Here is a 25,875-nt window from a genome sequence, read left to right on the forward strand (position 1 = left end):
CACTAAAACTTTCTCCATATCCGCAATGAGGCTGTTTTGCTTTCTTATCATTCATGTGTTCACTGGAGTAGCACTTTTAATTTCCTTCAAGAACTTTTCCTTTGCATTCACAACTCGGCTAACTGTTTGGCGCAAGAGGCCTAGCTTTCGGCCTATCTCGGCTTTCGACGTGTCTTCCTCACTAAGCTTTATCATTTCTAGCTTTTGATTTAAGGTGAGAGACGTGCGACTCTTCCTTTCACTTGAACACTTAGAGGCCATTGTAGGGTTATTAATTGGCCTAATTTCAATATTGTTGTGTCTCAGGGAATAGGGAGGCCCAAGGAGAGGGAGAGAGATGGGGGAACGGCCGGTCGGTGGAGCAGTCAGAACACACACAACATTTATCAATTAAGTTCACTGTCTTATATGTGCGCGGTTCGTGGCGCCCCAAAACAATTACAATAGTAACATCAAAGATCACAGATCACCATAACAAATGTAATAATAATGAAAAAGTTTGAAATATTGCGAGACTTACCAAAATGTGACACAGAGACACGAAGTGAGCAAATGCTGTTGGAAAAATGGCGCTGATGGAAAAATGGCACCGATAGACTTGCTTGACGCAGGGTTGCCACAAACCTTCAATTTGTAAAAAACGCAATATCTGCGAAGTGCAATAAAGCAAAGCACAATAAAATGAGGTATGCCTGTAATATGTATTACAGTTATATCAAACACAAATGCACCTTTTGTAGAAAACTGATTAAGTCCAGGCTTCCTGATCAGTGATTTAAACCACGATTTAAATGGATTTGATTTAAATAAAATCCACCCTGCCAGCTAGGGTGGGTGGCTGTGTAGCGGAGGAAAAAAGTAGGGCTGGCCTGTCCCTGTTTGCCCAGGCTGCAGGACTGAGAGGCTACTTGAGGGCAGCCTTGTTGCCAAGTCAGTAGCTGGGGAGGTGGAGAGAAGAAAAACCTTTTATTTTCACATTGTCCTGCTTTTCCCCACTTTTTTTTGTAAGGTTCCTTTTTATTTTTTGTAGATTTCTCTTATTTTCACAGGAAATACCTGATTTCGCATTTTTCTGCAGAAATCACAATTTTGGTACTTCCCTAATTACATTGGAGGGTTAGTTGTAATTTTAAATCTCTCAGATAATGGGATTTCCACTCCTCGTGTTGTATTTGAATAGAGGATACACATCTTGAAGGGTTCTGCTTAGCATTGTTTGGGGGAGAGGGTGTACATTACTATGTAATTTATTCCAGAAACCCCTCCCAACCTGATGTGTGTGTTTACACACAATGGCTTTATGAATGTCTTTCTAGCCAGCTGGATGAATTTAGTGTGTTATCATGATAGGTCTTTCATGTTGGTCAACTTGAGTCCAGATCCTAGTTGAGCTGAAAGTGAAAACTTGATTTTGTGATGTCATATTTTCTCTAGTAAATTTTTTATCCCATAACAAAGTATCATTTGTGGTTATAGAGCTGCATAGTGAGCTGTATTTTATCCACATATAAGGCCCAAGTTCTGGGTGAGTAGGGGCACTGAAAGTGTGCTTTAAGGTACTTTAGGTCTTTATATCCCAATTGTATGTAAGCTTCTTAACTGAGCACTAAAGCTATTCCCATAAGTACTGGGAATGATCAGAAGTTACAGCTGAAAAATGACAAACATCATATTAGTGTTTTTTTTTATAGTAACAAATATGAGGGTTTTTTTTGACAAAGTATTTGGAGAAGTCTTCTTCCTCTCCTCCCACCTGCCACTTTTGGAGTCTTTATGCCCTTTCTATGAACTGCAGTATTTGGCTTTACTAGAGATGCAAGTACACATTCTCATTATGAGCTACCACATAACTAACTAACAGTACTGCAAGCTCAGTAGTTAATTGTATAACTAATGCAGGTGTGCTCATCCTCCTCCAGGTATGTAAGAACGGATTCAAAGTTGAACCTCATTGGTTTCAATCAATTTGTGGCAACATTTATTTGCTGAGTTTGTGGCTATCTCATGAGAATGCTTCTTAATTTTGGTAGTGTTGGAGTGATGTTGTAGCTGTGATGTCCAGGGATTATGCAAGAGGCAAGGATCTTTTGGGGTGATAGCTTATTCAACCAACTGCAGATTAAGTCAAACAAGCTTTCAAATGCAAGGCATTCTTCATTCACTTTGCATTCAAAAGCTTGTCTAGCTTTATGCCAACCATGAAGTTCCTCCAGTAAATATATCACCCACAAATTCTTGCCTTATGAATTCTGACATTAGTTACTGTTAGAAAAATATGTCCATTGTTTGTGCAGTCTGAGGCACCTTATTGGTACTATTCAGTGTGTGATCTTTAGAGCTGAACTTGTTTATGTCCATGGAACCAAGAAAAACTTGCAAACCTGACTACCATAAATATATATGTTTTAAAATTAGATCTGTTTGTGGAGGCATGTTTTGTCCTTTAGGTTTCTCCTGAAAAAGCTAAGGATACTGGAAAGAGTTGGCATTCTTTCTGCCTTGCTTATAGCAAATGTAGAGCAGAGAAGAGAGGGCCTGTCAAAAACTGCATATTTCTGTGACACTGGCATTTTGAGTATTAGAGAAAAGGTGAAACTTGTGTTCTTACTACTGGTCTTCTCTGGTGTGTTTTGCATTTCTGTTAGCAATACTGATGTTTCAGACCCGCGTGGTTGATACCAATGCTAAGAGGTAATTCCTCTTGCTTTGTTCAAGGCGTCTTGATTTGTTTAGCACTTGGGCAGCTCCTATGATTTCCTTGGTTGTCTAAAGGAGTGGCTCTCAAACTTCTTTGTCCCAAGACCCATTAGTAAACATCTGTGGCCAGTCTGGACCCAGTGCCCCTCACTCCTGCCCCCAGGCCCCAGTGTGAGGGGCAGGGGGTAGGTGTGTGGGACGCAGGGTGGGGGAAACCAGCCCCTTGCAGGCTGGACCTTTGCCAACCTGCAAGTGAAAAGCCATGGTTTCCCACTATTTTCTCCTTTAAAGGAGAATCCATTTTAAAAGTTTGTTGATCCATTTTTAATTTTTTTTCATGCTCCTTTCATATATTCTTGCCACCCACTTTTGGGTCATGACCTATGGGCTGAGAGACACTGGTCTAAAGTAGTTTGTTGCTACCATGACTGAAGTAGTAAATTTTCTTTTCTCATCCTCTTGGGATTTTCTTCCCTTTGTAAGACTAAATGGTTAATGTGACTGCTGTTCATTTTCAAACTTGTTTGGGTTTTGTTTTGTTTTTAAGATGGGTTCCATAGGCCTGTAACAACTAGCTGATGCTATTAACTGTAATAACTGTATTTAGTTTAATGTGCAACTGTAATGTTAATTTCTAATTATCTTGGTCATTACTCTAAAATTGTACTTTACTTTTCAACTTTGTCTGTATAGTAGGCAACCATCAATCCTCTGCATCATTTTGTACATGTAAGAGGTCTAGTCAGATGCCTGATAAGTCTGTTTGTGGCTAATAAGCCCGATTTGAGTGACACAGGTTCTTACAAGGTCCATATGTTGTATAAGTTGGAGTCCAAGTTTTTGGTACTCTGCTTTTTCTTTCTCTCTTTGCTTCCATCCTCTGGATCAAAGCCGCTTCCTGATGAGCTGCATCTAGTGCCATTCATTCCTTCCAAATCGAACGGGTTTCTGCACTCTCCTCCCAGCTTGCTACATTGATGTTGAACAACTTCATATAATTTTTGCATGCATGGTGGTACATCTATGTAGAGCCTCCCATAATTAAGCACTGAAACAATTCTGTGAAGTAAAGAGGGGCCTTCCATGTGAGTGACAAAAATAAATCCAGCCCTCTCAACTTTAAAGTACAGGTACTTTGAACTGCTGCAAATAATGGGTGGTGGCTTCCTTAAGAGACCCTATCTCAGGAGTTAGGAGTAGGTCAGAAGGTCTCATCTGAGTTGATGGAGCTTACATGCAAGCCACTGGCCCTCAGGCACCTTGGGGGAAGAAAAGACTATATCTCTAACCTGTGTCATTTCCCACATAATGGAAAGGATTAAGATCTAACTTTTGCTTCAGGCTTAAAGCTTTTCTAACTGGCTATGAAGGGATATACATATAAACAGAAATGTGAAAAGACAAGTTCCTAAACATTTAGCCAGTAGCACCATTACCAAAAGTGAGTGTTGTCAGTTCAGCTCTTTTGGCTTTCTTGGCCTGGTTGGACCTTCCTTAACCCCTCTTATTCCTTGCCAGGATATGTACAACTCTCAGAGGCAGACTGTTATTACATATCTGACCTGCATGACAGTGTGTTTACGTCCCTTGTACATCATGGTTAAGCAGTATATACAGTGGTGCTTCAAAAAATGGGTTTGGTGATATTTTTATATAAATGCATAGACCTGGGTTTAAGATTTTATTTAGGTGATATTAAACTTGGAACTTCATTCTTATAAATTTAAAATGCATAAATCTGGGGAAAGATCACTGTTTATGTCTAACAGTTTTAAATATGAATTCCATTGCATCTCTGCTAATGTGTTGTATGAAGGATACTAAAAGAGAAAGTCTCAGGTAATCAAACATGAAAAAAATCGAGATTTTTTTTTTCCCCCCCCAGCAAATTGTAACATTTGCTTTTAACTGCCTGTAGATTTCACTTTTTCTATTAAACACTAATTGGTGTAACACTAATGCAAAAAACTGTGTTTTTATTGTGTTAATCTTCAAACTTGTCCTTTCATACCTCCTTATTACCCAATGGCAGTGGATTTTTACCTTTCCTCTTGCAGATTCATTCAACCTCTTCTCCCAGTAGTAAGTGCAGATGTTTTTTGTAGCACTATGAAAGTGCTTACCTATATATTATACTCTCAACCTGAAAATTTAGGTGAAAGTTCATTAATTGTCCTCATTAAGACGGGACGGCTAATCATGTAATTGCAGCCCTGGGATTTAAGAAAATGTGTTTAGTTCCTAAGTTTAACACAGACTTTCAGAAATTCATTAAATTCTTATTTGCCTCGGTCCCATATCTGTAAATGCTGCCCTAAAATGTTGTTGTGAAGGAAATCTATAGATGACTGAGATGTGTTCAGATATGGCATAAGCAAGATCAGATAAATAGCTAGTGACAGACTTGGGGAAGTCATTTTATAAGAGATGACTGACTAATCTGTGCTGGATACACAAGTGCAGATATATAGAACATAGTTCAATTTTTGGCTTCAGTGCACATGATGGGTGTCTGTGTGCACTCTTACTCCAATGCTTATCACTCTGATGTGTTAGATGTAGCACAAGACTGCACAGATACGTGGTCTTTGTCTCAAAGAACTTATTGTCTAGGAAGAGCATCATTTGAGAGAGGGAACAGAAGGAAACAATCCTTTCTTTTTTAATCACTTGTAGGTACCCTCAATTCTCCTTCAACCTAGTTGCCATCAATAATTTGATTTCACAACAGAAGTGGGTCTTGAGAAGAGAGAGGAGGTAGAGGTAAGGATAATTTTCGGGAAGAAATTTCTACAGAGGGGATAGTTCAGAGACCATATGGAGGTGGAGAAGTTAAAAATGTGTTGCTTAGATTGTCCATGGATTATATGGAAGAATATATGGTGAAGGCCAGCATAAGAGTTAGAGAGGACAAGTAGTGAGAACTGAGTTGTGAAAGACCTTCATAGTTCTTGTCTTCACTTTCAGTCCTATGCCAAGTGCTTAAGCATCATTTGCAGAACTACAACAGTAGTGGGAGTACAGTCAGGTCTACTTGCAGGCATTTTGGGACTTTATAACTAAAATGTTTTTATTGGCTGCTTTATTTTAAGTCTGTTTCCCAATCAATTACATAGCCGAACAAAAAATTATATTCAAACTTAAAATCTTGTGGGTTTTTATTTTAAACATACATTAAGTAGAAGAAAGTTATAAATTTTTCTTGTCCATGTTCAAAAAATATTTATGTGAGGAAATTTCACATGATTAATTTTAGTTTGATGTAAAAATGTATAACAACACCTATTACGTTGTTTCAAAATGAAGGGAGAAAGCAAGAACCCCAAAGTCGTGTTATATAGTTACCTTAAATAAACAAGATATATAAATCTAATGATTTATAGGTATGTACTCTATGCAACTTGGAGCAGAGTTAAAGTAAAATTGTTGTCTTGATTTATAAAATGTACGTTCATTTATTAAGCTTCTTATTTTTAGTGGTGGGACAGTAGTGAGATATTTCCCTCCCCTCTGTAATAACCCTTGGGAATGTTGGGACTATTCCCCCCCCTTGACCCCTCTTTCACCTTTTAATGAAACATGCCCTCTCTGGCTTGTCATTATAGGCTTTCTCTTCAGTGCAGCTGCATGATGGTTTTGACCTCCTTGAAATCTTTGACTATGCAACGGCTATATTTTATGTAACGTCTTTTTTATGTCAGCTCTAGCTCAAGCTGTAGTTTTAAAGTTTTAAAATAATATACAGACAAATTAAGTAGAGGGAAATTGACATTTTAATTTTAGCATAGATAGAATCAAGGTGATTTAAACCAAAAAACCTACAGAAAAATGATCTTGCACAGACTGGGGCAAATTGCCCATCATGAATGATGCGGGATGTGGGGGCAATGGGGTGGAGTGCCCTGCAGTGCTGCTGCTCTGCCTCCAGCCCCGTGCTCCCCGCTACCGTCTGTCTCCAGCCCAATGTATCCCTCCACCCCCACTTCCCTTGTTTGGTCCCATGGGGCCTCTCCCGCCACTCCTGGTGTGGCCCCGTGTGCCCCACCCCTGCTGCTCTACCTTGTACCACTGCCAGCTCCCAGGATTGGCAGGGAGGGGAGCGTGCACAGCCACAAACACTGCCTCCCCTCCGCCTCTCCTCCCTTCCTCCCCGCTGCCTCCCCTTCTCTGCCGGCCGTTGTCAGGGCTGGGTGGTGGCAGCAGCAGAATGGGAACTCCCCATTCCCCTTGTCTCTCTCCCCCCCCCCCCCCCCTTCCTTCCTTCCCTATTCCCCAGTGCCCGCCCATCCTGCCAGCTGTTGTTGGGGGGGAGCAGTGCAGCGGCTCCCTCACCCTGTCTGTCTGTAACACTCTCTCATCCAGTCGGTGTGTGCCCTCTTGGCGGCGCATGTACAGTTGACCCAGAACGTTATGAACAGACAGACAGATAGACTAAGGCTTTATTATACTAGAATGGTAAGGCGGTCAAGGCTAGGCAAGAAAATGGAGGAGTAGATTTGTAAAGTAGGTGGTAGAAAACAATTTGGAATGTCTTAAAATAAATGGTGGGTGAGCCAGCAGAAAATTAAGGCTAAGGTCGTATATGTTAGAAGATGACAACAATTGTTTGCACATACTGCTGAAATGTAGAGCTTGTAAGAACTATTAAGGCATGGAGAATCATTTTAAAATGAGGTGGATTTTAAAAAAAGATTTAAAAAACGTGAACTGAAGGCAACATTGTGCATATACAAGCAACATAAAAAGAACATTATAAAGATGAAAAGTCAAGTTAAGAAATGGCACAGTTTTTAGGTTACCTGTCATTCTTATTTCATACCACCTCCCTGTGCCATTACATAAGGCTAGAAGGGGCCTCAAGGATCATCTTGTGTAACTTGCTGCACAGACGCTGATTTTTTTTTTTTCCACCATGCCATTCCTGTCAGAAGCCTAGATAGGTGGCTCTTAAACTTAAATGATGTTACTTCTACAATTTCCTTAGGCAGTTTGTTCAATATCTAACTGCCCTGATATTGTAGGAAGTTTCCTGAGGTTTAACCTGAATCTGCTTCCCTGTAGTTTAGAGCCACTGCTTTTTATCCTTCCCTCAGCAGGGAAAAATGTTTGCCATTCTCCCTATGACCAACTTGCACATACTTGCACTGCTGTGTCACTCTGTTATCTTCTTTCCTCCAATTTTAAATATTCCTAGCTCTGCCAGCCTTTCTTCATATTACTGGTTATCCAATCTCCTGATCATCTTCATTTCTGTCCTTTGGATCCTTTCCAGTTTGTGCATATTCTCCTTAGGGTGGTATCTAGAATGGGCCACAGTATTTTACTGGAAGCCAGATTGATGCTGTGTAGAGGGGTCAGGAAATATCTCACAGTGGGGTCCTCTCTGGGATTCCTGCTTTATTCACCTTTAGCAAGTCTGTCCAAAAACGCAAATTCGGATTTTTTATCATTATTTTCTTATTTCCCCCCTGCATCCTTCACACCTGCCCCACAACATGCACGCACACAGGCTTTTAAACTGTCAAATTCAGATGGATTATCACAGGAGTGGCAAAAGGCTACATACTTGAAGGATGGGCCACACTGAAAAATGCTTAACTTCTGTCCCAAAGTTTGAGGACACTGAAGTTAACAAAAAAACCCAAACAAAATGATGACACTGTTTGATTATGAACAAGACCTTTCCTTTCCTTTCAGAAATGGCTTAAACATTTTGGTTGAAGTTCCTTCTCCTCACCCACCCTCTTCCAAAAAAGAAAAGGTGGGGAGAGCATGAGGTAGACATTTGGCACAAGAAATTTTCTCCCAAACAATTTTTAGTAAAATTATTCAAATAATTGCTGAACTATAAGATGTATATATGACCTTCCCCAACCTACGGTATCCCTGCGGGGGGGGGGAGGGGGTTGGGGCCAATCTGATAAGAAAGGGACTAGATATACATTTTTAGAAGCTCTCAGTGTTCTCAGGGGATGACCCATAGCGAACAAAAGATGGAGGATTCATGTTTAAAGAGAGGAGAAAGTAACACTGCATCACAAATTGGCTAAACACAAGACTTCTCACAGTTTAAAGACCTAATACATACACATACAGATATACATGCATGTTCTATATACACACACATGCTGGGATGGCAAGTTGCAGATTGAACTGGATACAGATAAAAAAAAAAAAGTTGATCTTTTTTTTCATGGTAATAATGAAAATGGGAATGTCGTATCTGAAGGGAGTTTTAATTGCTCAGTTCTACTCAGGCAGAGCAGCAGCGTGGGAAATGGCTCGCAAGGGGCACATATGCATGCCCAAAAGATACTAAATAACTCCAAGATGAATGCCTGCCACATTGCTCTCTGGTCAGTGTTGTAACTGCTGTAAGTTAATGAAACGGGTTTTGGAAAATATGTGTTTACAATTTATAGAAATCTACAGAAAACGTTTTTAAACATTTAGTTTTAAACAGCTTGCCTTTTTAGTTCTTAGCCAAATCAACACGGTTTGTTTATTTATTTTTAAAGCAAGCTGATAAAAGCCCCTGAAAACCATGACAAATCCTTTGTGGCAAGACGTGAAATGATGCTCATGAATTCCATAGAAACTTCTACACACAGGCTTTTTATTATATCAGGCTATTCTTCAGCCTGAGCTTTGTCCTTCACAAGTAATGTATTGACAGATAGTCGTCAAAGCTAAGACACGTGACTACAGGATAAATATGAAGTGGCTGTACAGAGAAGCTTTACTGCATGCCTGTTTGTATGATATCAGACTTATTAGTAAACGAGGACTTCAGTATCTACTGTTACCAGCTCCCCTAACCCTCAAAATCAAGCCCTGTTAAAACATAGTTTTCATTTTTTTTAAAAGGACATCTGCCTTAATATAATAATACTAGTATGTGCCAATTGAGAAAACAACAGAGGAATACTTACAAAATTGCTACCTGACAGTATTATTACTTGACCTGTGACTTCTGCAGAGCCTGCAGATGTCAGAAAAATATCAGTAATGGATTCAGGCTATGACACTTGTCATTAAAAAGTCGCGTCACAATTAATAGATTCAGGATTCATTGAGTTCTCTCTGTTCGGTGTCACACTCATTGCCTCTGTGACAACCTTCATTTCCTACTTAGCAAATCGAAGCCCGGTAGCTAGAGCCCCAGGAAGTTGTTAAGGCAATTAAAGGCTTCTGTCTCTCAGCACATTGCATGGTTACCATAGTATCCTCTGCCTCCAAGTCTTCACTGATGATGTCAGTATGCATAGAGGGGTTATTCAGAGCATCTACATGAAGATGATTCACCCTTTGCTAAAGATCATAAGCCACTCTCCATATGCCGTATTGTCTAGTATCATTTTAGAAATTCATAAGCTTGGAAGGTAAGTGATTCTTGCTCCATATTTACTAATGTCCTTATGCTGTGCGAGGTGGATTATTATTTTTTTGTCCTCCATTGCATTACTAGCTAAATTCAGAGAGGGTCTGTGTATGTGGTGGTTGAACGAGTTTTCTAGCTAGTACAGTTTAAACTTGTCAAAACACTTTTAATGTTGAATAAAATATAAAAGAAGCTAAACTAAAAAAAACCATGCAGCTAACTTGTGTATTGTCAAATTTCTAATAAGCAGCATTGATAAAGTCAGCAAAGATTTTGTTATAGTAATGGTTACAATGCAAGCAAAAACCTAGTCAGAATAATTCCTGCTTTTAGGACAGTAGGTGTCTTCAGAAAGAACAAAAGCACATTTTTAGGACAGGTTGGATGTAAAGACAGTATTTGTGTGTGTATCCTGAATAAAGTCAAAGCTGTTTTTATACATTTAAATTTCAGGAAAGTATATGGGGATGCTGTTCTGAAATGTATCCTATCTAGCACTATGTGGTAATTTTCTGGTGAACTTAGAAAGATATACATATGTTAAATTCTTATTCTTAAAACCCAAAAAGGCATGCTTAGGGGATGCCTTCCTTAATCCTCTCCCCTTTTCTTTTGCTTTACCTTTTTGATGATGGTGGTAAAGTTTAAGTGAATATGTTACATTACCCAATTAATTTTTACATGTGGGGATTTTTCTGCACACCTTTTGTTTGTGGTTATCCTTTTTAATATATTGACGTAGACGTCATAAATTTCTATTGACAATGGTTATATCCAGCCTCAGTAGTAGAGGCATGGTTTTATTGTGTATGTTGGCTCTGGAAATATGTGCAAAATATTATAAAAGTCCAGTTTGTATGAAAATCTTGTGTGACAACACTTGGTTCTAGAAAGCTAGTTTTTAAATTGTTTGAGAGCCAGATACAAACCTTTTATTTCACCACTGTTTTCAACGTTTCTTCATTGCCTTTACAGTGATTTAAATGTCTGGTATAGCAGCAGATGATATTTATGAGATGTTAACTTATTTCTGTATTTACATTTTAAATAAAAAATTACCTCTGAGAGAAGACTTCCAGCAGCCAGGTTTTACTGAAATGAATTCCTTGATATCCTCTCCCTTTTTCCTACTGAAGTCTGTTCCTATGTATTGTAGCTTTATTTATTTTTTTTAGATTTTTTTTTTAGTATGGTTTGGTGTGTATCTTGATTTATATCTTTAAAAATCTCTGGACTGAGAGAAGCTTCTTCACCAACTTTTTTAGCCAAATAAAAACTAAACTAGTACAGAAAAAAATGTTGTGGAGGAGACTTATATTGATTAGGTTGTGTGTGTTTCTCTGCCCCCTCCTCCCCCTTTAAAAAAACAAAACTAAACTGAACAAAAAAAGCCTGTTTGTTCACCTCATGTGAAGAGGGGGAAACATTCTTATCAACTTGTTTAGAAAATTTGGACTAAACATATTCCAATATACAGTTTCCATTAGGCTGTTTAGATCTTAAACGTTTCACAAAAGGCATCTTCTCTGTGCTTCTCTTACTATAAAGCACACAATATGCTTTGGATTCAAAATAAATGATAAAGCGACTCAACCAACATTGTTATTTTAACTTTTACAAGTCAAAAGGAATAACTTTTCTTAATAACACTCAAGATAATGCTTTAAATATTTTTTTAATTTCTATGGTCCATTCAGGTTTTGACATGCACAGAGGTAGCATTTTTTTAAAAAGTATATATGCTGCTGCTGCTGCTGCTGCTGCTGCGGGTGCTGCTTACCCTTCATGTAAGGGTCTGTTCCATTGTTAGATGCTGCTCTGGAGTAAAGAATACTATCCCAACTAAACTTTTTGTTTTAGGGGCGTATTTTGTTTTGCATATAATAATACATCATTAAGATTACAGTTGACTTGCTTGTTCTGCCTGTAGGGGTTTTTGTTCCTTAAATATTCAAGTTATTGCTTCTGGAACTTCTGCTTGGTCACATTGCTCTTCCTTTATGCTTTATATGGCTTTATGATGTTCGTAAACTGAAACATATAACCTAAGAAGCAGATACAGAAGATACAGCGTGTGTGAAATGGCGGAGTTTAAATTGCTCTTGGAACATTTAACTGTTTTACGGCATGATTAGAGCTGTTTATTTTATACAAAACCGTGAACAATTTCAGTCATGTTCATGGTTTTCTATGATTCATACTGTAGCTTTGGGATGTCTTAATGTTTTTTTTTGGGGGGGGGTTTAAAATACGTTTCATTTTTCTACCTTTTGCTGAACTCAGAAAAGACGCTTAGTTAAACTCACTTTTTGTACATTCTGTTTTTCCTGTCTTGTTAGAGGAGGTGAGTTATTTTTCAGTATTTTTGCTGTTGATGTTTTCTGCTTGAACTTTTAAATATGTCTTAAGAGTCTGTGCGTAATTTGTCTGTTTGAAAACAAACAGTTATTCCGGTACTTGTTTCTGTCTCCAGTCAGATCAGACCAAAGCTTACTTTTGGGACTTCCATACTATAGTAAATGTAGCAAATAGTAACCTGTATCTATCTGGTATTGTGTGTCTGTAAGGGTCCTTTCAGCTCTCTTTGAGGGTAATGAGATATGATGCTGACCTAAATATGTTCTTGATTTATTAGAAATATTTTTAAAGACAATCTGACAAATCTTTGTCACAATACAGAGTTTAAAAGAATTTAAATTAACACTAGCAATTGTTATCAGAAAGTAAGATCACTTTGTGGCAAGCTGTGACCTTATCCTAAGATTATCATGTGAATTTATCACAATTAATATTATAATTTAGTTAGTAGCTTTTATCTTTATCTGTAATGTAAATTAGCTGTATAATGGAAACATTATTCTCGATCTATCTTCCTCAAGAAGACTTATGGGAATTGTGTTTCCTCAATAAGGATCCTTCAACTCTGACAATTTGCTTATGTGTTAATCACCTTGAACACAAGCCGAATTAAACGGCAATCAAGAAATAGTCCAGTCACAGCCTGGTGTGGCTACATATATATGGCAGAATTGCAATTTAGAAATTTCAGTTACTGAGGAAAAGTGACCTTAATTCAAAATGGTCTTTCTAGTAAAGACAAGAAATCATAGCTACAATTTTCAGTAATGGCAACAGATCACAGCCAGAATCTTCACCATGACTACATTCTTATATTCTGGCTAATACAATATTGTAGTATCTCACTTAATGAGCGCTATGACTGTAACAGCTTTAGGTTGTTGTATTTTTTTTTTTTATGATTGTTACCTCTTCAGGCACCCATTTGAGCTGTTGTTAACTTATTTTGTTTTTTTATATTACTCAAAGACTGCTACTCTATTGCTTTAAAAACATGTCACACTTCTGGATTTCTTCTATACTTCCACATTTCATTCTTCCACATTGCGTTCCACTTCCACGCTGCAGTCTGCTTTCTGTACTTCCACATTGCATTCTTGTATATGTCCACACTTGGATACTTTCGCGTTGCAGGAAATACAGGATTCAACTTGACTTCTCCTTGTAAACTGTCTCTTTCCTAGGTGGAAACAAGGTTTTAGGAAACACAGTGTCTGAAATGGAGACTTGTTATAATGCTGTTATATGAATCAATGATGTGGCTTCATCTAGATTTATGGGTTTAGTACAGTCACCCAAGCCAAAACCAGGACATTGAAGAATTACCTTGGGGGTCATCTTAAATTTGCACTCCTCCCGTCTGCCCCCTCCATCCCCCCACAATGGGGAAAGCAATGACAGGAAGGCAAATGGCAGCGAGTGGTAGTAGGGATGGGGGAGTGGTCAGGTCTGACCCACCAACCTGGCACTTACTCCCCTTTGCAGCTTGCCCCTTCCAGTGCCTGTCCCACTATTGCCACTGCTTGCTGCCCCTTATTCTTGCCCCACACCGCCACTTGTCTCCCCTGTGGTGCTTACCAACCCACCTGCCCCTGTGTTGGGCCTGGGGCTGCTCCATGGTGCTCAGTGCATTTGCACTGGGTCTCACTCTGCCCTGTGTTTTGCAGAGTGGATTCCTGCCCCATCTTTATCCTGCAGGTACTACATAACAAGAATATCCAGATTTGTTTACAGAGTTTGAAGAAGAGATTGTATCAGGTCTTAACACCATTCCTGCTATAAAAAAATAGGTAGAGAGAAAAATTGCATATTGTAGTATCATGTTGGTTCACTTGTGAGGCTGCTCGCTCATACCATTCTCTGAAGCACCTAGTTGCTGTCACAGAAAAGAATATTTGACTAGTTTCTTAAGTGTTCTGGAAGTTTCTGTTTTTTATTTCTTTAACTCGAGTGGTAACAACTCATGATTTTAAAACTCAAGATCGTTGTTGTCTCAAGATAGCGGTCATCATTCCTGAGTTACCCATTTTCTTTTTTTTTAAAGTCCTTTAATACAGTCTGTTTTGTGGTGAGCTACCCTTTCCTGGCTTTAACTCACTCTTGCACTGATTACTCTTTTGTAAGTAAAGTATATTAAAATATTAGTATTTTCCAGAATGTTGGTCTTAATGGCTAAAGTTTACCTGGACCTAAGTTAAAATGTCATTATTCTTAAAAATAATCCCATATTTTAGAGTCTTGGTCTTGCAAGATTTACAAATGCAAATATATTTCAAAATCAAAATATCTTAGAATAACTTTTGCTATTATAGTGGGGAAATTCAGGCTCAAGATCTGACAGTTTTTCAGATTTTTTTTCCTTTTAAGTTGAAAATGGGAGATATGCTATCAGTTGGGTGGCAAGGGCAGGGACAAATAACAACATGTAAAATGTTTAGGGGTTTTTTCCTCCCAGTATTTGCTTTAGTGAAATTCATTCTGTAAAAAATTAGTTCAATGAAGTCAGGCTGTTGGGTACAGGACGGTCAACTATGCTAGAGTAGATGGATAAAATCTACTGATTTTCTTTTCTTTCCTTTTTTTGAAGCATATAGCCCTTGGCTTGTTTCAGAGTAGATTAATTACAATGGAGGAAATGCTCTTTAAAATCAATTAAAGTAGTTTACACATCCACCTACTAATTCTTTTGATTTTAGAGGGGAACCTTTGCAGCCTGTCTTTTAAAGAGTCAGTTGATAGAGGAATTAGGCATCCATCATGCACTCTTGATGTTTGTAAAGTTTGTAGTGCAGTTATGTCACTCATGTATGACGATAAATTCATGCATTATCTTGCAAGTGGGGTCCATAATTAAGAACAACAAATTAGAAATCTTAGTATTAAAAATGTGCATCTTTTTCCTAATACACAATTCTAATTCGTATCTCCCTGAAAGTTGTTTCATTATGAGTTTCAGGCTTAGCACCAGTTCTCTCTCAATAGCTATAGTGATGTGCCATAATTTATCTTGAAGTACTTATGGTAGTGTTGGAGTCATGTTGTAGGAAACGTGGCCCAGGAAATATGCAAGATGTGCAGATTTTTATGGGTGATATCTTTTATTAGACCAACTGCATGTTTAGGGTAGGCTTAGATAAGCTTTTGAATGCAGTACAGTGCAATAAGAGTATCACCCACAAAAATCCTTGTCTCACATAAAAGTACTTGAAGAATATGGCTTATATTTGAATGTGTATCTCTTGTGCGCAGAGCTGACATACTTTTGTCCAGATTTGTGTGTTCAGAATGATTATCAGTAAGAGCCTAGAACTGATGTTAAAGTAGCTTGTTGATTGTAAGTACTTTGTTGCAAGTTCCTTTTTGTAGTGCCAGCAATTTCAAGTTTTTTCCCTCCTGTTATACAGCTAGGTGCCAGTTACACACATTTAAATATAATGATATGTTTTGTCTTTGGATTTTTTTTTTTTTTTACATAAAATTAGTTCAGTACAAGCTTCTGTCATAAAGAATGGGTATGTTTCCTGGGGGGGCAGGGGTTCTTAAGAGAACTGCCTATATGGATGCAGGTTTGCTGACCATCTTATAACTGCTGTCAAATTATCGCTTTTGTAGAAACTATCATGTGTTTCACGTAAAACAGTAGCCTACATGGGATTGTACTTCAGAGCAAAAGGCGTTAAATTGACCATGCTGCTTCACCTCTGCCTGTTGGGAAACATGGGATAGAGGGGGTGGACACAGACAGTGGCAGGATATCTTTCATCATTCCTTATTCCTTTGTCTGCTCAATTGGTGGGAGCAGAAATCTAAGTTTCTCTTGTACATAATAGATAACTTTTTAGCTGTACTGAACTTTGGAGGAGTTCTGGGACCAATCCCCAGATTTATTGCAGTTCACTTTATGTGAAGATATCTGCTGGAACTTCTCAGAGCTTGTCATTAGTTTTGTATCTCATATACAGCGTATCTTGGCTGACTGGAAGTCCAGTTCACTGAGTGTACTCTTAAGTACTTTCATGTATTAATGGGTTAATCACATAGTAATGCTTATATTGTACTTTCAGCTGAGATGTTTCCTTTTGTGACTTGTTTAACAACAGCTGCATCTGTTTTTTTTTTATCATCTCCAGATATGGTGATTTAGTACTATTTTTCAACACAATTTAGATGCTTGAAATAGAACAGAAGTTTCTCACTAATAGAATCAAATAAATGGTAATATTTATTTGGTAACAGAAAGAGCTGTCGTCAGAGGTTAAATACTGCTGACTTCTCTCAGAGTTGCACAACTGGCAAGAGGAAACAATGAGTCATGATGGTTGGTGACTCCCTCCTACAGGGTGTGGAGACATTCATCTGCCAGCCTGACCTTTCGGCTTTAGAGGTCTGCTGAAGTTTTGGAGGTCTGCTGCCAGCCAGGAGCCTACATCTGAGACATCATAGAAAGTTTCTCAAGACTCATCCAATCCTCTGATTACTATCCCATGCTGTTCATCTATGTGGGCACTCATGATGCTGCCAGGAGTGACCCTAAGTATATCAAAAGTAACTACATGGTTGTGGGTACAAGAGTGAAGAAGATAGGGGCCTAGATGGTGTTTTCATTAATCCTCCAGTCAAGGGTAAAGGTCTGGCTAGGAGCAGATATAGGTTAGTCAGCAGTCTCTTCAATGAATTGAAACTCAAAGGTAACTTACAAAAAGTGGAAATGTGGTCAAGTACTAGGGACAAAATATAAGACTATTGCACAGGCATGCAGGGAGAAAATTAGGAAGGCCAGGGACAGGCCCAAGCAATCTCTTGCAGGCTGGAACTCTACCAGCTTGTAAGGGTAAAGCCATGGTTTCCTATGTGTTTTTTCTTTGAAGGAGAATCCATTTTTAAAGTTTGTTGATGCATTTTAAAATTCTGTGATTCCTTCATACATTCTTGCAACCCCTGGTTGAGAAATGCTAGCCTAGACTATTGAAGGAATTGGCTGAGGTAATTTCAGAGCCATTAACTATCTACTTTTGAGAACTTTTGGAGGTCCCCCCCACACACCTACCTGCTGGGGTGTATGTGTATGTCTGTGCCTGTGTCTGCATGTGTTGGGCTGGGGGCATGTTTGGGGAGTAAGGGGCATGAGCAGGACTGGGGAGGCTGTTGGGGGGGATTGAGTGGCACTGGTGGGGGCCATCATGGGCTTTTAATAGATGCACTCCTCCCCCATTCTTAACCTGTGTCCCCAACTCCTTTCTTTACCCCAGTTCCACCCCCCCCACCCACACACCTAATTCCGGGGTGTGTCTGTGTGCATGTCTTTGTCTGTGTGCCTGCACCTATGCCTGCATGTGTGGAGCTCTTGTGGGGGGAGTGAGGGGCACTAGCAGGGCTGGGGGCGGCACCTTTAATTTTTATCACAGATTCTGGATTTTTTATCAGAGAATTTGCAAGTTTTTATCAGAAAATTTGTGATTTAAAAAAAAAAAAAAAATTTTAATCAGGGAAAACCAGGATCCCTGCTTACAAGAAAAGGTTGAAAGAAGTAGAGTTATTTATTCTGGAGAAAAAAAGACCGGGGGAATTTGTTAACAGTCTTCAAATACCTGGAGGTTGAGCAGAGAGGGGATGGAGATGAGATTTTTCTCTGTGGCTATGGGGAACAGCATTAAGAGCAATGGCCTCAAGCTTCAGTAGGGGGATATTTAGGCTGGAGAGGAGAGAGAACTTTCCAACTTTTGAGGGTTTTCAAGCTTTGGAATAGGTTATCTAGAGAAGCTGTAGAATCTCCATGCTAGGCAACTTTCAAGAGCAGGTTGAATTTGGACTTTCCTGGAATGCTTTAGTCAGGGATGATCTTGCCTTGAGCAGGGGGCCTCATGAGGTCCCCTCCAGCCCTACTTTCCTATGATCTTGTGACTTCACGGTAGAAAGTATAGGGAGTCAGTGGATGAGTAAAGTGGTTAAAAAAAATATTTTCCTCAGATTTAAGAGGAAATAAAAATAAAACGATGGGGAATTCTTTCAAAACTTGAAAAAATATTTGTAAATAAGGCAAAGGTTATGTGGAGAAGCCTAATGGATCATCTGATAAATAACACTGAGATTTCAACATTACAGTTCTCTTACTGAACTTTTCCTCCACATACTTTAAGTGCTGATGTCTCTGGAAAACGCATACTGTTGCTTTGACATGGGATGGCATCTCTCAGCATTGTTGAACACTTAGTTCTCACAAAATGTAAGTCAGTCACAATCTCCTCTAAAATATTGCATCCATGCAGCAACACTGCTGTTACGAGAGCAGAAGTGAAAGTTGAGTTTCTGCCATTAAATTATTACTAATGTTGTGATGATGGCACTTCCATGGTGACTGGAAGTGGAGGTGTCATCTTTTGTTTTTTCTTTTCTAGGAAGAAGATAACTTTATTGAAGATTTTTGTAGCTCCAAAGTAGGGGGGGTGGTGAAGTATTGGAGCTTGTAGCAGTGTAAAATCTGAGAGGAGGTGGCTTTAAAATGTTGAAAACCCTGATAATGTGGGAACTTAGAAATGAGTGTTCCCATTGTGATTGTCTGCTTTCACAACCCAGATAATAAGCAAGGAAATTGTATTGTCCACTTCAGCATGTCTGATGTAGTATGGCTGAAGATTTTGCAGGTAACGTGATATATAAAGGTACAGTGCAATTCCCTCTTCTGTCCCTCAGTTACCTTTAATTTAAATTTAGTATCCGTGAAAAACATAAGGTTGACAAAACTTGGATGTTGTTTATACATGAAACTAGTAGGACCATGACTGCCAAGTTTCTTCTTAATGGCCCCACCAGTGTAACTTAACCTAGATTCAAAAGGTTATAAAGATGAAAAATGTAGTTCAGTTTCAGGCTCAGTCAGCCTTTTGCTATTTGCTATAACTGCATGCAGGATTTGTCAGTGACACTAGTATTCCAGCTGAGAATTCTGGTTTGGTATAATTAATAGTGTGTGTGTGTGTAACAGTTTGTAACTCACGGTGAATTTTTGAAGGGAAGGGGAAATGCAGCAAAATGTTTAGCAGTGCTGTCTGCCTTCTTTTATCCATGAACAGAATGGCTAGAGCACTCAGATGTGGGAGAACTCTGTATTGCCTGTTAGGATTTGAAACCACATTAGCATCTTTTACCTAACAGATGAGTGTCACAGGGTATTTGGAGATGGGTCTCTTGGAACTGCTCCACTTTGTGGAAAATAGTTAAATATTCACTGAGCTAGAGAGAGTGACTCTAAAATTAGTTATTAGGATGAGCCTTTGGGAAAAGGGACACCTGGATGCCAGACCCTGCTCCAGTGAATGCTTGCGTATGGAAAGTCGAAAAGCATCTTCAGGACAGATTGAAAGCCACTGAGCCCAGGCTACCTTTAAAGTATGCCTTGGAAGATAGAAATTGGACCTGCTTCTCTCACATCCTGGGTGAATGCTAACTCAGTGGTTTCCAACTTTTTTAGATTCAAGGCACCCCTCCTTACTGGCAAGGTACCCTTTGGAAAAATGCCAGCTCATAGCCTTCACTTGTTTTCTGACTACAAAAAAAAGAGCAATTCTCCTGTTGCAAAGAACTCAGAAAGACCACAAGTCCCAATGTTTTGACATTATGAATTCCCTTTTAAAATCTCTGGTTTTGCCTTGTGAATCATGTACAAGTGTTTGCACACATGATAGTCCTACACTGATTGACACCCTTAAAAGTATCTCATGGCACCCTATACTGAAGTAGCATTCTGGTTGAGAATCACTGCTCTAACTGCTGGCTGCTGGATACTAGTGTTTGTATTTTACCTTTGGAGTATGGCAGCTAGACCAATAACTGAATTGTTAGTTTAGGGCTGCACATGATGAATGAAATGTCTCAAGGTCTGTTTTAAGAAAGATATACACACTTGCTTTTTGTTGGACTTGGTAACAAATTCAGTAGTTTTTGCAAAGCCCATTGTCTTAAACCCCATAATAGAAACTAGACAGGTTCTATATTAGCAAATATAAAATGTAACTTGTATTTTTCTGGAAATATATATTTATACCAGCAGTTTTATTTTTAAATGCTTCAGGAAAATCTTGTAAGCTATCACTCATTTCATAAATATAAATAGCTATCATATCTACAGAAGATGATTTAAAATATTCCTGGAATTAACTATGGTAATTTTATCCGGGGTGGATTTGATTGAAATCAAATTGATTTAAATCACTGGGCAGGAAGATCTAATTTAATCATTCTTTTCTACAAAAAGTGCATTCTTGATGGTTTATTCTTTTAACTTCTTGACACTCTGCACTTTTATAGAAAGGTAAGGGCTTAACTGTATGTACACAAACCTGCAGAGAGAGATGAGGGCTAATTGGTGGGTAATCAGGTCTGTTATTGCTTATCTCCGTATACTGCTTGTCATGGGGGTATGAGCACAGATGAGCAAGGAGCCCTGCCCATGGGGAAATCGGTGGCAACCCAACCCCAGAGAGAAAATCCTGAAAAGAAGAACCATTTACCTGTTTCAGGATGCCAAACACAAAACAAGCCCCTCCAATAAGAAAGACCCACATGGTTCATCAGCTGTGCTTATCTGCAGCTGGAGCCGGCATGGGTGTGTGACGTCAGCGGGGAATGCCGCCCAGTGGGAGAGGTTAAAAGCTGGCACCAAGAAGGAGCTGGGGGAATACTGGAGGCACCGGAGGGTGCAAAGATTCCCCACCAGCAGGCTAGTGAAGGTCCGGTGAAGGGGGAGATGCTGGAGGCAGCAGAAGCTATGAAGACTCCCCAAACTGGTTACATATGGCACCAGGACATAAAAGTGGAACTGGCTCAAGGAAGAGCTGAAGAGGACCTCAGCAGGGGCAAGAGCGTGGAGCCATCCAGCGGGGTACACTGAGTCACAGGCTAGGGCTAGAGGGTAGAGGGGCTGGTTACCCTAATGATCCCTCCCTTTTCTTTGTTTTTTTCTATTTGAGCAGTGCTTTTTTCTTTTTCTTTGCTTCTCCTCATTGCCTACTTCTTTGTTTCCTCTTGGTGCAGGTTGCTATATAGAGTTCCTCATTTTTGTTTGTTGTTGGTTGCCTGTGATCCTTCAGCAGTGAGAGATGGACAGTATTCCTAAGACAGCAGTGGCGCACAGAGCCACCAAGCAACCATCAAGCCTCCAGAGAGAGGTTCGCCAGAAAGTTGGGTATCCAATCGCCTGAAGTCCAACCAAGGACAGTAAGACCAATGATTCAAAAAAAAAAAAAAAAAGGCACAAAGATCGAGAATTGAGGTGACTGGAAGGCAAGCCGCATAACATCAAAAGGCTTGTCTCAAGGGCTGGTGCGTGGATGGAGTGTAAGGGAGGTGGAACTCCACATATATCTGCCAAGAAGCGTGACCATTCCCAAGGGACCCTCAACAGGGGACCCCACCACTGAAGATCCATCCGAAGTCATGGCAGGCAAGTTTTGGTGTCCTCCCCAAGGTAATCGAGGGTTCCTTCAGAAGGCGCACGAAGCTTCACTGCGCCTGACAGCTGGCGCACGTGCCAGAGCTGCACAGGAGAAGATATTTGAATTGAGGTGGGCCCAGTTTGCCCCGTCCTGCCCAGTGCAGATCTGGGGGCACATACCTCCCCTCCCCTCCATGCCTTCCCAGATGAGCTGCACGCAGTGGCAAGAGCAGCCCTCCCCGCCCTTCCTGCGCTTGCCCTAGTCCCAGCTAGGCAGCCCCAACCCCAAACCTATGTCTTCCCTTGCCGCAGGGGCCGTGATCTGCACCCTCATACCCCTTCCCCTTCCACCACACCAGATTTATTAGCTGCATACACCACTCCATGCTGCTAGTTCTGCTTGTCACTGCGCTGAAGCTGTATGCACACATGGGCATTTATTGGACAAATTATTGTTCACATCAGGTTGATTTCCAATACAGAAAATTTTCTTTATGTTGGTGCCGATCTGATATTGGACATCTCTAGTTATAATCCCTATTCCATGATGATATAGTTGAGCTTTAACGTATCTGAAATTAAAGCTATCTTTATATAAGTTTATTTTCTGAAAAAGCATCTTAACAAAAAAAAATACAATGCAATAAAACAAATCTGATTTAAATATTAAAAAATCTGTTTTTTTAATTAAAAAAAAAAATTGTTGATTTTTATCCACCCTGACTTTATTTCCTTGCTGTGTATTGTTAAAGGTATGTAGCAATATAGAATTAAGTAGGATGATTTAAGTGACATGGGACTAGTCTGGATTCAGGAGTTCTAGCTTTACTTCTTGTTAGCTACAAGATACTTTGCATGCTTATGTGTAGGTCACTTAGATTGCCTTGTGCTAAACTAAAGTGTGTCATCTTGAGAAGTTCTTATCTGAAGTCCAACATAACTTTTGAAGTATAGGAGAAAAAGTGATGTTTGTCCCCCAGCATAATATTTCGTTGCCTTTAGAAGAATATTTTATGCAAAATACAAAAATAAAAATTTAGTTTTTGTACATTAGAGGAAGGATGAGTGTTGATTTAATAAGAATTTAGGGAAAATTAATTTGTAATCGTTATACTTGTTAAAGAAGTATTTATAGAAAATATTTGTGTGTTTTTGGGGGGGTGGTTTGGAGTTTTTTTGAAAAGCAGCTAGGGCTGTCATCATTACCTTCCATTTTTTTCTTAATCTTTAGAATATATTTTTAACCACTAGTATTGGATATAAACATTTTAATAACCTCCTTTTATGAGAAAACTGTGGATTATGTCTCCAAAACTGTACAAAAATGTGGAGCTCTGGCAGTTACACTGTATGGTTTTCTTATAGTAATTAAAACACAGATGGAGCTCATTTCTTTCCCAAGTGCTTGATTGGCAGAAACTCTGTGGTCAACATTACTCTGTACTGAACACAGGCACCATCTGTCTTCAGTCTGCTTGCATAGGGTGGTCTCAGTAGAAGTTTTGTGATTATCTTGAGCTAATTTTAACCTCCGTATTCACACACAAAATATCCATCCCTATTTGTAGCACATCAAAGATGGAAGGGAAGCTAGATGTTTCAGGGTTACAACAGCAACAAAGGATGCAGTTATTAAAGGGACAGAAACAACAGGGAAAACCTTTATCTAAAAACTGTTTTCTACTATTGCTACGAGTGACACTAAATGTTACTGTACTGTGAATCAGTAGTGGAGGAAAATATTTTATATTTTGAGGAGTTAGAGCAGACTGATTCATGAAGGTTTGGAAAACCATTCTTTTTTGGGGTGCTGGCATCTTGTTCTGCCTAACTCAAACCCCATCCATACAAAAAAGTTGTCCTAACTTACTGGTTTTAAACTAGTTGAGTTAGGCAAGTGAAAAATCCATGAATGTTTCTTGAGGGATTGGTTTAATTTATTTTAAATACTTGCTTTACCTGATTTTGAAGTGACTTGAGCTAAATTGATGCAACTTTCTTTTGTAGACAAAGCATTATCATTAATAAAAAGACATGTTCTCTAGTTTTGCTTAACAAGATTACCTTAAAAGATGGGAAGTGATTTGAGAAATAATGCAATGATGTCTCTTGCAGTTTACAGACTAAAACAGTAGATCTGAGAGGCGAGAAATTTTTCTTTTAAAAAATTATAGATGAACTCTGAAATATAATTTTACATTTAAAAAGTAACTATATCGTTGCTGATTTAAAGCACAAAAAATGGAGGACACTGCCTATAGCCATAGGCCCAGAAAGTGCTGCTATTAACTCGCCCTCCCTCCCATGTTTTACTTCAGCTGGCAGGAGTTTACATACAATCTTTATCTTTACAAGGAGAAAAAGGATGCATTTAACTAACTAAAGTTAAACTAACTTGAGTTAGGGCAAGTGGAAGCTTTAGTTCTTAGTAAAGACAAGGCAGGAGTTAGCAGATTAAGCTAAAGAATGCCTCACTATGACAGCTCTCTCCAGTTTTAAGGAATATCCAACTGTTTTCAACTTGAACTAGAAGTTCTTTGCTTTTTGGTGAAAGCCATTTCATCATTACAATTAAGAGTTGATCACTCCTTGCTTGAAGTAAACATGAATAGTTTACGTTTCCCTCAGATCTGTTGTGTCAGGTTGTTGTCAGTCTCTAAGGGTGGAAACAATAATAGCTTGATACATTATGTTTGCCTCCATAACATTTTTTAGGAGAGCACAAATGGTGAGCAAGTAGACATCCCTACTCTTTCTTGTGTCACATCAGAGGAAGATCAGTGGCATCATAAAAGGCAGTGACAGATTTTGCTGCTTCATTTTGGCACATATCTGTTAGTTCTTTGGGAAAGTACAGACTTCCTAAGCAGTCTGTGCTCTTTGCTCACCCTGGGCAGGGACTCCTGGGAACTTGAAGGTCCCTCAGGCCACTGGAACACATGACCAGCTTTCCCTACTTCCCTAGAGGCACCTTGAGGAATCTTTGGGTGCCTTTAGATAAGCAGTGAAGTCAAGGTTCCCTGCCCATTAATCCCAGGGGCAATCTTAAGTGGGAAAACCCTGTGTGGGTCCCAGAGTGGAGGCACGGGACCCGGGGAATCCCCAGGAAAGGTGGGGCTTTCCCCTACTCACTGATGTCCCAGGAAGGAGCCTGGGTGAGCTGGGAAAGCCCCACTTTCCCCATTCACTGTGATCCACTCCTGGGATCTCTAGTTGTGCATTTGGGTTAGCAGGGAAAGTGGGACTTTCCTCACTCAAAAAGGATATAGAAGAACTAGAGAAGGTAAAGAGAAGGGCGACAAGGATAATTAATGGTATGCAGGGGCTTCCATATGAGGACAGACTAAAGAGGCTTGGCTTGATCAGTTTAGAAAACATGTTTGAGTGGGAACACAAGGATTTACAAAAATACTAAATGGCAATGTAAAAGGAACTAGGGAGTTATTATTTACTAATCTCTCATAATACAAGAATTAGGGTCATAAAGTTAAGCTAATGGGTAGTAAGTTTAAAACTAACCATAGGAAGTTATTTTTTACACATCGTGCAATTGAAGTGTGGAACTTCTTGCCACTACATGTTGTAGAAGCTGACGGTTTAGACAGATTTAAAAAGGGATTGGACAGATTCTTGGAGGAAAGGTGCATCTGTAGCTATTGAGTATGGGAGTTAGTTATGGGTACAGCCTCAGAATCAGAACTTCCTAGACCCTAAATGCTGGAGGCTGCAAGTGAAAGAGGTACAATGGAAAAAAATCCTGGTTATGCCAACTTTTCTCTTCATGTCAGCATCCACTCTCTGCCACTGTGTGACACAGGATACTGGACAATAGGGATGTATGGCCAGACTCAGTAAATGATGGTTCTTACATTCTTATGTTCGCTTATCCAAAACAGGCTTTGGAGATCACCTCTGTCCTTACTTTGCACCATCAAGAGGTGTGTTTGTTTCACCAAATGAAGCGGATCAGCCTGACTTCTATCCTGGGGAAGATCTTAGAAAAGTTTAT

The 25,875-nt window shown here is 39.4% G+C and overlaps 1 protein-coding gene across 9 annotated transcripts in view; it reads left to right on the forward strand.

The window, feature by feature from the left end:
- The window catches only part of PAM (peptidylglycine alpha-amidating monooxygenase), a 263,686-nt gene that overhangs the window by 31,567 nt on the left and 206,244 nt on the right, over positions 1-25,875 (forward strand). For 4 of the 9 annotated variants that reach the window (XM_019532422.1, XM_019532423.1, XM_019532425.1 and 1 more), the window contains exon 1: positions 10,061-10,079. The exons of 1 other annotated variant lie outside the window; for it this stretch is intronic. The gene's annotated coding sequence lies outside the window, so the exon portion shown is untranslated. Of the gene's footprint in view, positions 1-10,007; positions 10,080-25,875 lie in introns of those variants that run through there. 4 more of the 9 variants (XM_019532419.1, XM_019532421.1, XM_019532427.1 and 1 more) reach the window with 3 other exon arrangements.

This window comes from Crocodylus porosus, unplaced genomic scaffold (assembly GCF_001723895.1).
Source record: "Crocodylus porosus isolate Cpor-Errol unplaced genomic scaffold, CroPor_comp1, whole genome shotgun sequence".
NCBI classification, from domain to species: Eukaryota; Metazoa; Chordata; order Crocodylia; family Crocodylidae; genus Crocodylus; species Crocodylus porosus.